The sequence below is a fragment of the Geospiza fortis genome, unplaced genomic scaffold (assembly GCF_000277835.1).
Source record: "Geospiza fortis unplaced genomic scaffold, GeoFor_1.0 scaffold452, whole genome shotgun sequence".
Lineage (NCBI taxonomy): Eukaryota > Metazoa > Chordata > Aves > Passeriformes > Thraupidae > Geospiza > Geospiza fortis.
The window spans coordinates 1,697,411-1,711,050 of NW_005054369.1; the positions used below are offsets into that span (position 1 = coordinate 1,697,411).

A 13,640-nucleotide genomic window follows, 5' to 3' on the forward strand; every position below is an offset into this window, starting at 1 on the left:
GCCACAGAATCACAAAATGGCTTGGACTGGAAGGGACTTGATTGCTCATCCAGTTCCAACACCCTGAGGGACACCTCCTCCTCTTGCTCCAAGCCCTGTCCAGCCTGGCTTTGAACACTTACGAGGATGGAGCAGCCACAGCTTCCTCACCTTCCTCACAGGAATGAACTTCTCCCCAATATTTAATCTAAACTCACCATCTTTCAGTTCAGCAGTTCCCTCTGAGTTACCAACCAGGCCAGATCTGAGCATTTTCTCTGGGCTCACTGGCAAGAGCAGCCCTGACACGGTGCATATGTTCTGAATTTGATGCACTTCAGAAACAAAATGAGAAAAGAAGTTATTGTGCTGCAATGTGAAATACCAAAAGCACTGAACTGTGCTGCATTAACGTGGCATTGTCTCCAGGACTCTTGTCCAACTCCAGGCCGACAGGAGGAGCTGGCACACAGACACTGAGAAGTGCCCAAATCCTCTCCTCACACCCCCAGGTAGTTTTGCACAGCACAAGAACACACACGGATGTGTGCACATGAATGTCTGTCTTTATCCTTTCCATCCAGTTATCAGCACAGCCTGAACTGGGGACAATGCTCATTAACAGAAGATACAAGGGAGGATAACAGCTAGAAGATAAAGATTTGCATTTATTAATGTCACAATATAAAGGAAACGATAAACCCCTGCAAGCCAAGTTTCTAATTTGGTCCTAATCCCACTGGGCGTGGCTGTGTCAACCCTGGCTGCCTCTCTGTCTGTCCCACTCTCCTTTCCATCAGTCAGGACAAGCCTTTTCCCAAATCACAACAGCTGGCTGGAGCAACCCTCCACATCCTCCTTCTCACTACAACTTTCCCTTAGAGCATGATGACTTTTAAATCCTTTTAGGCTCAAAGCCCAGTAAGCAGTAAAGCCCAGCACAAAGCGATATTTATTTCTTGTAACTATTTTTTTATATATGAATCAAATAGAAAAATAACCTCAGCAGTATTTGTCATAGCCAGAGGTGGATTTGAAGCTCTTATGTCCTGCCCACAGAGGTGTTTGATGCCTGGTTCTTAACAGAGTTAGAGGAGGAGCCTGCCTTGAGCCACAACTTTTGTCCTCCTCCAGCTGTAGTAAGGAGTGACTTCAAATCTTTTGGGGAGCTGGAAACTTTGGTATGGACAAAGAGCTCAAATGAACAGCGACAACGGCTGCAGAGTGATTTCCTTAATTAGAAAATTGGCTGTGTTCCTAAGGAGGAGGAAAACAATGCTACAGACTGCCAAGGCAAAGAGCAAGGAAAAACTGTAGCACATGTAGCTCTGGAGGAAATACAAACGGGCTCTATCAGCACCCCAGATCCTCCAGAACCATTTGTATTTATTAGGCTGAAAATCAAGCACAGTCCTGCTGCTGAATCAGACCAACACAGGCTTGTGATTATCACTTGGTCTTAATTAATTCATTTTGACAAGGCTCAAAACACTCTCCAGGCGATTTAAGACACCGTAAAAAATAAGGAACTGACAGTTTTTGACCTCAAGATGTCAAATACAGAACTGCTGTCTGGTTGTGATGAGCTGTCACTCTATCCCCTGGACATCCCCACTGTGGCTCTGCATTTCACAGGGTGGGCTGCAACCACCCAGCATGGTCCATGAGAGGACTGGCATGTTCTGAGAGCATCAGGCAGCCCATCCTCAACAGCATCTGAGAATCCCTGTCAGCACAGCAGCAGTGCTGGGTGGTCTCCTCAGGCTCTGCCCTGCTTGCTGATGGAAAAAAATAACCAGGAAGGCTGTGTAGCTTTTTTAAACAGCAGACAAAGCACAAAAAAACTCTCTAAGAATAGACATTTCAGAGTGTGTGTGTCTCTCGAATCGGGGACAGAAAGACTGCACAGAAAAGGGAAGAAAACCACAGGCAGAGAAACTGCAGCTTTTCCCTGTGCTGGCCACATGTGATCTGTCAATCTGACCTGTGCACCTGACACCTGTGATCAGAAAGAAGCTGATACCTGTTGTGCTGAGACAACTGAACATCCCTCAATGGAAATTCCAATGCCCCGTGCCAAAGCAGCTCCCGGGGAAGAGGCAGCATCTGGGGAGACTGGGAAGGCAAAGGGAGAAGAAAAGACTGCTTGGCTGCAGCAGGAAACCACCATGCCGATGCCTCTCCTCAGCACAGGACTCTGGCCAAGGAGAAACAGGGGTCATGGACTGTTTCCAGGGGTGCACTCGAGATGCTCTCACTGTGATTGATGTGAAGCTGTGGCCTCCAGGGCTGTGCACACTCCTTGGAGTGATGGGAGCCCCCCTGCCCAACTGAGCATGGGGGGTTTGGGTTTTCCTGCTCCAAACCAGCCACAGAATGAAACAAAACACGAGTGTCAGATGTGAGAGAGGCTGAGGAGATGCAGACAGGTGACCACAGAGCAATGGCAGCAATAAGGTTGAGTTTTCTGAGTGTGGCTCCAAAAAGAAACCTCAGCACACCCTCACTGTGCACTTCCAGGCAGGAGATGATAAAGAGTCATCCCAAACTTGACAGGAGACTATGGATATCACTCCAGGAGAACTCCATAATTGCCTTACACCGACACCCAGGAGCTCCATGTGGCTTAATGCAAAGCATCAAAGCACAGGTCACACGCTGTTTACAAGAAAATTAATCTTAAAGCGAAATCTTGGAATCGAGAGGTCTTTAGAAAAGAATTTTTACTTGCTCATTTGCCAAATTCTGATTAAAAATCTTTGCTCAGACCCCAAGGGCTCATGACCCACTTATCAAGCATGGCACTGCTGTATTTGGATGGACTTGAATCAGAGTATTTCTAACTCCACAAAGGGTAGGAGCTGGAGGCAAACAAACAAAGCATGTAACTGTGCCAGCTTGAGAGGGGAAGTGTACCAAAAACTTGGAACACAAACATATTGTGACTGTTACCAGCACCATTCTTCTCAAGCATGGAATAATTTCCTAGAAACTGGCTACCTTTAGGGCACCCTCTATCCTGCTGCAGTATTTTGGTTGTATTACTGTTGCTGATTCCAGTATTCTCCTCTTTGTTCTCCTCCCCTACCCTCTTCCTTCCTCTCCCACTTCTCCAGATGTGTTTGTGCTGGAGGAAAGCTGCTCCCCTTCACTCAGTGGGGCAGCTTCCAGCCCTGCCTACTCTCAGCACTGCCTGCAGCCTGGGTTTTCCAGCATCCCTCGGTATGTGCTTCTTCAAAGGACTGTGGGGCTCTAAGTGCCTTGTGAACAGATTAAACAATTAGGTAACAGACATATTGAGTCAGTGTGCCCAAGAACTTCCCAGAGTGGAAGTAAAGGAAATTGGAGATTCCCCAGGAAATTGTCCAGACTAAGGCCAGGTTCTCCCAGGCAGCATCACATAGAGGAATCCTGTCCTCTTGGCACCTGGCACAGGAGATCAATGATCAAACAAAAAAGCCACCAAAAGCTGGGTGGGAATTGCATTGCTAACTCTGGTCTTCTTGAGTCCAGCTCAGAGCAAAGCTCAGTTTCAGAGCTAAGCACAAGTTACAAGATGTATTTACCACCAACTTTCCAAACTTCCTCCTAGAAGGACAAGGCAGCCAAAGGGATCTGCCCTGGATTTCTCTTACAACCCCCTGCCAGCTGCAAATCCTTTACAAGGTGATTTTTACTCAGCAAAGCACCTGTTTTTCACCCTGAGCACTGTCTCCCCTGTGACAAATATTTCTGTTTACAGTCTGGAACTTTGTCATATCGAGCTGTGACCAATTTCATTATCTCCACACACTCCTGTTGTGTCAATATTACATGATTGCCATTTCTCCTTCTCCTCCTGAACTGCTACCATGATTAACACTGCTGTTTGTGCTCACAAGTGACCTCCTTTGCTTTACTGTAGCCCACAGTGTCACAAATCCTAAAATTATCCCAAAATACTGACAGACAGGCCAGTTCTGACATCTGCTAGCTCCAAGGATCTTCAAACCCCTCTGTCAAACATCCAGCTCTGCCCTTCCCACAGAACTCCATCCCTCCCTCTCCAGGGAAGCACCACTGGCCCCTTTCTGCTTTAATCACTTCTAACTCTGAAGAACTTTTGTTTTTTAGAGGCCCTGGGTACTCCTTCCATCCACCTTCCAGTTCTCTGCACACTTTCAGAGTTCCACATCAATGCTCCAGACTCTGTGCAGATCAATCAAGTTTAAAGTCTCACTTTTTGCCACCACTCAGCTGTGCCTGGTGAAGCACTTATGGCAACCATTTAGAATGGCTGAAAAGCCACAATAGTTTATCAATTAATTTTGCACCCTCTCTACAGCAAAGCACAGTGGGTCCATATCTATGAATAATTTTCATTTCCTAAGTTATTTTTTTTTCCTTGAGGGCATTGCACTGAGCTAGTTGGGTTAGATCATGAATAGGAGCAAAAACCAGCCTGACACCAGAGTTTTAGGCTGAGCAAACCAAAATTGGGATAAGCTGTCTAATCAGAATGAGAACAGGGATATGATGGTTTTACATAAAAATGTCAGAAATTAAGAAAAAAGAAACATTCAACATACAAAACGTAGCCTCTTATAAATGGCAAATGTCCAAAGCAGAACAACAGTGGTTAACACACAGCCAGTACTGCACCTCAAAGGCCACACAAAAATAACCCAAAACTGAATAGCCAGCAGCAAACTAAATAACCAGCATCAGTGATGACTGGTACCACATCCAAAAGCAATCTGAGCTTTAATAATTCAACACAATTTAATTTGCTAGTGGTAGGAAAGGTGGAATTTGCTTTTTTCCAAAGGATGACGTGGATGGATATCCTATCTCTGTAAGGTACACCCCAATTTGTGGTAAGTGCTGGGCATGAGGCCAAACACACAGAACACACACACAAAACACACAGAACACACACACAAAGCCTTGGTGTTCTCTGAATCAGGTCCACAAACCACAGAAACCAAGATCAAACACGAAATTCTCCGACAAATTTAACATTTGAAACCATGCAACATCACCTATATTTATTTTACCCAGAAGACCTGACTAGAATTTTGTTTCAGAAATCCTCAAACTTGCAAGGGTTTGGTGGAATTCCTTTTCATGCCTTGCTTCAGCCTGTTAATATCAGTCCCAGTGCTAATGACCCAACTTGTGAATGTACAGAGGGAAAACAGAGCTTCATGAAATATTGATACACACTTGGAAATTTGACAATTATCTCCAGAGCTCCTTGGTAAAACCTGAAAGTAAATAAATAGCAAACATTTCCTGCGCTCATTAAAACACTGAAAAACAGAGGAAGAAACCTACTCATTATCCATTTGACAAATTTACCCTATTATTTTTAATAATGCACAGGCTTCCAATGCATGAAACCTACAGCTTCTCCTGCTTAAGAAACCACTGGGTTTGTAGATCTAATTTTAAGAAATGCAATGAAAGTCAGTGATGTAGAGCTGGTTCCTTTTGCAAGAGAGAGTAAAAATCCTTCTCCTATTGAAACGAATGACAAAATCACAATTTTTCAAGTGAACTTGACTCACTGCCCTGCTTTGCAAACTGCTCCTCTGGAAAGATATTGTACAAAAATTACCAATAATGCTTTGTTGGCTTTTTTCATGCAAGCTTCAGGAACAGAAAACTGGAGTGAAAAAGAGCTGATGAGCCAGAGCGTGGGGCTGCTGCTCCATGGGATGTACCTCTGTATCTTGCTTATCTCACAGCAGGGAGATGATCCCCTGGCTCTCCCTCTGGCCAGAGCATGGTATGGGAGATGCCACACTGCTCTGAGGGAGCCTGGGCTTTGAGGGTGAACAGCAAATACAGAAAACACCTTCCCTGCTCAACAAAAATGAGCTCCAAGGGGAAAACTTCCACTGCAGAACATGACAGGTTGTTTGGCACTGCCCTGATGTTATTAGTTCTTAGTAATCCTGGTTTTGGGACCTTTTAGCCCTGACTGCAGATGAAACAGGATCACACTCACTGCAGACAAGAATGAAATGGAAATTTAAGACTCTTAAGCCAAATGTTTCAGCTGGTAAGATAACAGCTCCCACTTTTATGCAGGTCTACTCAACATGAGGGAGAATTCAGAGATGCTCAAATAGGAGAGATTACAGGAACAGGTGGGACAAATAAAGTGACATTTAAGCATTCTTGATTATTTCAGTGTCCCAGCAGGATGTTCTAGATACTGACAAGCTCTCTGCTGTCCACACTGAATCCTCTCTTTTATCCTTCACAATATTAATCAAGATTCCTTGCACTGACAAAACAAAATATATGCACTTCCATGAACTACTGTACTTTTTCAATATTCATTTAAATCTTTCTAACAAAACACTCAGAAGATGGCAGAGAGCAAAACTAATGTGTGTGACATCTCCATTCCTGGGGTTTTTCCCTCTGCAGGTAACAGTGAGAAAATTCAATAAGAGACCAGGCCATCCTAAGAAAAGGCTGATAATCTATAGGGTCAGTAAGGGAATGAGTAGGAGGCAGCTCAGGGATTTGCAGTGTTTAGCACAAGTGTCAGGAAACGTGTTAAGGTTAAGAAGACCAGCAGGGGAGTCAGGTGGGTATTGCCAGGTTCCTGCATCCCATCCCCTACTCCTCCTGATGCTCCCTGGATGGAGGGAACCCACCTGGAGATACCACTTTCACATCTGGAAAATACATGCCAAATGTTTCCATGACACCTCAGTTCTGATCTTCTTTTTCCGACTTTTTAGATGGAAAGTATATCCTAAATTATTTCTCTTCACTGTGTGTGCTGTCTAAACAAAGTCCTGTCTGCCTGTCTGCTCGCCAAGCTAGGAAATAATAAATTGCTTGATAACCAAAACAAGACACTTCTGGCAAACAATGAAGACTGCAGAAGCACTGATCCAAATGGATAATGACTGAGACACTGATTATATATTTGAGAATTTTTTCTCCCCATTTTAATATCTATACATATCTCCATACATAAATAAAACATGAGAATGCCATCTTGGCTGTTCACACCAGCATTTACCAAGGATCTCCACCAGCAGATAAGCCCTGCTGGTTTCCTTCTTATTGTGACAAGCTGTTCATGTCTCAGATTACAGAGCCTAAACCACCCTCTTCCCAAGGACTGTGATGCTTTTGGGAACTGCAGGAACAGCCCCATGGTGTCACTTCTCCCAGCCTCTCCTTGCCTGACACTGCTTTCATTTACAAGATGAGGCAAGAGGCCATGATCTCCCTTGGCCACACAAGATTTTTTGGATGCGATTCCAGGAGGGAATGCTGCAGGTGGGAAAGGACCATGACCCTCCATCCTCAACCCCACTGCTGAAGTGGCTGTTCCATTGTGGAGCACAGCTCACACACCTGGTGGCCACGCTGCAGACAAAAAAAAAAGGAATTTATGCCGAGCAAATGAGTTTAGGTAGGGCTTCCAAACTACCAAAGAATGGAGCCAGCAGGCTGGGGGATGAGAGGCAGCAGCCCCAGAGCTGAGGGGGTTCCCTGCTGAGGGCCAGGGCAGGGCTGTGCCACACAACCCACATTAAGCCGATTGCTGGCCGGACACCCCCTGCACCGGGGGAGAGGGTGGAGGAAGGAGAGCTGGGCACTAATCTGCTCCATCTGCTCTGGGGCAGCTAATTGGATTGAGGGTGCAGAAGGCAAGACCCTGGACACAGCACTGGGCACTCGGAGCCTCCCGTTTCCTTGAACAAAGCTGCTCCAGCACTGCTGGCCAACACCTCTGCCCAAACCCTTCCTCAAGGCACAACTGCTCCAGTATCACTGGCCAACACCTCTGCCCAAACCCTTCCTCAGGCTGCCCTGCCCAGGACACGGCTGCTCCAGCACCTCCCTACCAGAGGGGCAGAACTAAATATTGGAAACACAACCCATGTGAATCCCACTGTCAGAAGCAACACTTCATCTTAAACAAAACAGTACCAACAGCAGACAAAAGAGATTAAAAATTAGGTTTTTTTACCAAAAGGCAGCAGAATGCTGTTAATATCAGGTTTTATTTAGGTGTAAAAGTCAAAAGCTTGCCTGCCAGTTGCCATCTATAAACATTACTAATACCAATCCTACGTCTGCAACATTTATTTTACATCAGTGGCTTAATGATGTTGGTCTTCTGCTTTTCAAGGATTCAGCTCAGCATCCACTTTGCTTTTAAAAATAACAGGCAATTCAGTTGTGCAGCATTTTCATTAAACTGGGCTGCAGTGTGATGATATGAGAATGACAAGGAGAAGAAATACAAAAAATGTTTAATACAATAATAATAAGAAACCTTTAAATTTTTTTTCCCCTCTGTGAACATGAAGTTTGTAGCTATGGAAACTACTTATGAGAAGGCTAAAAAAATGTCAGCAAATATAGTCAGAGAATGATCTGGATATATGAAAGTCCTAACAATGCAGGAGAACCAGAGACACGGGGTGAAAGAAAAGTGTAAATTGAAGATGACAACACTTGTGCATCTGACAACACGTTCTCCTTTGACAGGCCAAATTCATTTTTATTGCCATGGCACTAAAGTCAATGAATTGCAACTGGAATGAGTTTGACACTTTATATTGCTTTTGATAAAACCATTATAAAAAGCGTATTTCAGCCTTTAAAGAAATATTTTAAAAGCATATTCCCTGCCACCAATGAACTGTATGTGCAGATTGGCCAAGACAGTCAGTATTATATCAAGATAGTCAACAGCACATCCCTTGCACATTCTGTTCCTTAGCCATTCACCCTGCTAATGTGGGCAGTTGGGGTCTCTTCAGTTTTAACATCCACACACTCATGTGCTCAGCAGAGGTTGGTGAGGGTCCTTCTGAGCCTTTCAAAGGCTTTCAGAAATTCACTGTGAGTTTTCCAGCCACTTCCCTTACCATTTTGCATATTAGTGTCTTGATGCTGTGACAATGGGGAGAGCAGACATGAGAAAGACCCATCTGCTTATTTCAACCTGCATTTTTGTATGGAAGTTATGATCCCAGTTAAAAACACTACTCCATGTTTTTGTTAGTGAGGGCAGTGCAGGGTTTACCTGGACTAACACACTAGCTGGGAATGGCTCCAAGGACATGCTATGGTCTGTCAGGTCAATGTGCAAATGAAATCAGATTTATTCAGTGCACGGAGCTTCCCTTGGTGCTGTTTCAGTCCAGATTGTTAATTGAGAGACCTTACATGGATTCCATGCTGAGGTTTGTACAGAAAACACAAGGAAGAAAACCCATAGTCAGTTTCTGAGCTGTCCACTGTACTGGGCAAAGAATAAATCAACATCAGCAAATGCTCAGGAAATTTATATTGTGTAGGAAATATCCTGCTAAACTTTGCCCATAGCAAATGGCGGCAATTTAGCTTAAATTAATTAGGTTAAAAGAATTCATAGCTTACAAAAGTGGGCAAATGTCAGTCTATTACCCATCTTTGATGAGCTGTTTTAACCATCCTTTAACAACCAACAGGGCTCTTGCTCCTGCCTGTGCCCTTCCCTCTCTGGGGGCTGCCCATGTGCAGAGTTTCAGCCTGCAACTATGTGTGGTTAACACAGTTTCTATCTGTCACAGGGGGGAAATACCAATAAAAGGCATCACAACGAGGTGTTAAAGAGTACAAGCAGAGCTGAGCTAATCACAGTGAAAGGCATTTCTAACTGGGCTCTAAGCTGATAAAAGAGAGGATGAGTCCCCTTCACACTGGAGAGAACAACTTGTCCAAGGAGGGCAGCTGTCCTCAGCCTGGCTTTCCCTGCTCAGGAAAAGGTCAGGCTTTCAACCAAATCTTACAGCCAAGTAATTCTGCTCTTGCTCCCTGATGATACCCACCTGACTTCACAGGGCAGCCCTGCTCCTCGTCCCTGTGGGAAGCACATTCCCTTTTGTGATAATTCACTTTCATATCTTCATGTGCAAACGAGAGCTTGATAAACCACCCAAGACACATATTTGCAATGAATCACCATTTCTCATTTAAGCTCCAGAAGTCCAGCATCAGAAACAGAAATCTGGACTGGCCACTGTTTTGGGAGAAGTCCAGGCTAGCTAAAAAAATAAAAGACTTCTCATCTGCCAACTGCTTTACTACTAAAAAATTGGGTTAAAATAAAAGAAGTAATCTAATAAAAAATACTAGCAAGAAGTTGCAAAATTTGGAGGCGGAGCTGCAGCAATGTGATCAGTGACCGTGAGATATTGTTTGCCCTCACCAGCTTTGCTGACCTGCACTATTTATTTCCCTGCCCTCCCTCCCAGCTCAGCACGGGGCTGGCCACAAACCCTCTCTGGCTCAGCCCTCCTAGTGACACGTGTCTGTCACTCAGACCTTGCAGGGCTCTCTTGCTGCTCACCACTGAGCTGCCTTGGTGCGCTCACTACTGCTGATCCTCTGATGGCCAGGCTGCAGGAGCACTCCCCTCAGCTATTCCTGACAAGGTCTCAGTGACATGGAGAGCAGCAGCTCTGCCAGAGGAGCTCCTGGCATAGGAAGCTGGCTCATCTCTGGAAATGTCACTCTACCACTACAGCAAAGGCTTTAAGGTGCTCATTCACCACCTCCTCTTCATACAACCCCACAACTCCCAGGGAGGGCAATTTACCTAACTTATTACTAATTATTTCAAGAAAAGCAAGCAGTTGCAGCACTAAATCTCATTGCTCTTTTTCCCTTTTCTGACCATACCAAAGCAAGAGGTCCATAAACATGGGGCACGTGCCTTTATCCCTGCCCAGGATCCTGCCCCGACCACCAGGAATACCCGGCAGGAGAAGACACCTCGTTCCTGCAAGCCCTCTGTCCAAACTCCAAAGTGAACAGTGCAGAATACACTCAGAGTGTCAAACTCAGCATAAATGACAAATGGGGTATTTAGGAAGAACTCACTAGTAAGATTACAATGCATAGCTCAACAAGACTTTTAAAAAGCCCAAAATGGTCTGGCTTAAGGTCTTATCCACATAGCAAGCTTCAAAACATGACTGGGCTGTAACGTGCACTTCATAACCTTCTGCTGGGTTAATGTCTGCTGGGCAGACATTAACTTACACTGACAAAATATTTGCAGCCATTTGGAGACAGAGTTTAATACTGAATTTGCTTTCACCTTCTAACTCAAATATCCACAGCCAAAGCTACAGGCAAGAGAAGGCTCATCACTCCTGAAAACACATCCTGGCTGGCAAATACAATTTCCCTGGATTTAGGCAAGTTTCTGCCATCCACTCAAAGCTTCATAACATCTTAACATATCTCTAACCTCAGCTTATCCCCTCGTGGGCAAGTGTGAACACTCCTGCTCAGCACAGCTCAAACAACTACAAACCACCACACACTTCCCCATTTTTAATCTTTCCATGTGCCATGTGCCTTACCTTGGCTTCTACTTTTAAAATATAGTTTAACAGGAAGAAAATCTCTCAGGCTATATGGAAAGGAAAAAGGGGAAATAAATAAAAATGAAGACAATTTTACAGGTTCTACTTCAGCTAAACCTTTCAGGGCCTTCAATGAGAAGATAATCTTTCTGTGATTATGGCCAAACCCTCTCGTTGCTTGGCAACACATAATTAAGGAATATGTTTTCAGATCCGCTTTGCAAGCTGGCCATTATCAGATGAAATTACTGGAGCAACAAATGTCATCCTCATGCAAATGAGATGGTCGTGGGCAAAAGAAGAAAAAAAGGAAAAAAAAAGAGGGTTGAGTAGCAAGAAAGAGCTCAACAGCACAGAAATGCTGCTGGTTTCCTCTTGCTGTGTACCAGTAATTCTGGTGAAGAGAAGGGATAATTTCAAGGTTTTTAGAGAACGGGGTTTGCAGTTGATAAATGAGAACCAGGGAAGGAGGGATCTGTTTCCCATGGTGGAGGAGATTGCTCCCAGTCCCTGTGCTCTGAAGGTCCTTCAGCCCAGAGCTGTCGCTGCGTCGGCATCGACCGCTCAATCAGACACAGCGCAAATAAATGAACATATTTGTGTTCCCCACATTATGCCAGTTCGTCTTCTTAGCTGCATTTATTTAAAAATACTGCCTGGATGTACTACTTTAGCATCTGATCCATGTCAACACAGAACATGTTGCCTAATATTGAAGCATTTTTTAGAAATCAATACATTACACCAGCTACATAAAGGACTCATAAGCGTGAAAGGACCAGCATTTACTTCCTAGCTGTGTAATTATGGTATGGCAGGGAAAGGGGTGTGCCAAGTGTCTGCATTTTGACAACTTTATCATTTCCCCTCACAAAATCATTCTTTATTTAGATTCCTGTGGAATGGCATCACCAGTTTGGCACTGTCTCGATGCCTGTAAATGGTATCCCTCTTATTAAGGCTTTGTGTGTGTGTGCTGGTACGGCAAATTGTTCGGGAATCGTTTGCATGGGAGTTCAGCTGTGCTGCCCAGGGAGAAAACTCCCTGCTCACAGAGTCATTACCAGCAAAAAAACATTCCAAGTGGAGTCTTTCCACATTTTTTTCAAACAGGTCAAGGCACAAATGAATGGATTTGATTAATTCCCTTGTATTTCTCCAGGTGATTTTGGGGGTTAGTTTCTATCAGGCTCTGAGTGCCACATCTCCAAAGTGGAGGAGCAGGTCCTGCTTGGATTGTTCAGCTTTTCATCCGAGCAGCCAAGAGCCTGAGCGTTTCTAGAAAGGGAAGGGAAGTCTAGCAGCCACCATTCATTTTTATTGTTCCAGTGCTTAATGACAGGCTTTTAGTTTTAAGCACAGCCCTATTACTTTAACAGCTCTATCGCTTCACTTACAGGCATCTCGAGAAAGAAATCAAGGGGTTTATTTTGTATGCCTGATAAAACAGCAAATTAATAATAAGAAGCAAAGCCTTAGGTAATGACCAAAGGTAAGTCGATTCTCGAATAACACCATTAACTATCTGATGAATTCAGTCAAAACAATGCTAACCATTTCCTCACAGGGATACATTTGTGCCTGATAACAGCGGTAAAAAGTCAATCTGCAGCAAACCCTGTAGTCCTAATTGCTCAGCCAGCACAGTGTCTAATCTCCCGTTCTCGACAAACAACAGGAACGGCAAGATTAACCCTGGAAGCATTATCTGAGATACCGCTCATGTTTAACTGAAGTTGGCTAAACAAATAAAATATTTGGAATTTAACCGCTGTGCAAGAATCAACATCTTTAACTCTGCACGGCCAGCACAGCCCTGCAAAGAAATCCCCTTCATCTCGTTTTCTACACAGGACAGTGTCTAATATTTAGGCATGAACCCCCATAATATTTGACTGTGGGTTTTTTGAAGGGTAAAACAAGCAGCAACAAGGTGGTTCTAAACTACTACATGGACTAAGCCCCTTCAGTAATTACTTGGTTCAGGCGACGCCATGGTGGAGACGATGACGGGGGGCCCCGTGCGCCTGCTGAGCTTCGGGTACGGGGAGAGCTGGGCAGGGAAGGTGGGTCCGGTCGGTGCCAGGCTGCTGTCCCCTGCTGTCCCTGGCCGGCGGAGGAGCTGGGGGCTGCTGTGGGGGCTGGGTGCTGGTGACGCCACCGCTGTCCGCTCCCTCTTCATCAGCTCCATGGGCACGGTGTAGGTGGTGGGGTACGCTGTCTTGGGGCTGGCGTGTGGGTTGGCCGCCGTCATGGGCACGCCGCCCGGAGCCGAGT

At 44.9% G+C, this 13,640-nt stretch overlaps 1 protein-coding gene across 1 annotated transcript in view; it reads right to left on the reverse strand.

Annotated features, from left to right (window-relative positions):
- Positions 1-13,640, reverse strand: part of CTBP2 (C-terminal binding protein 2) — a 54,300-nt gene that overhangs the window by 24,203 nt on the left and 16,457 nt on the right. The window lies entirely within an intron of this gene.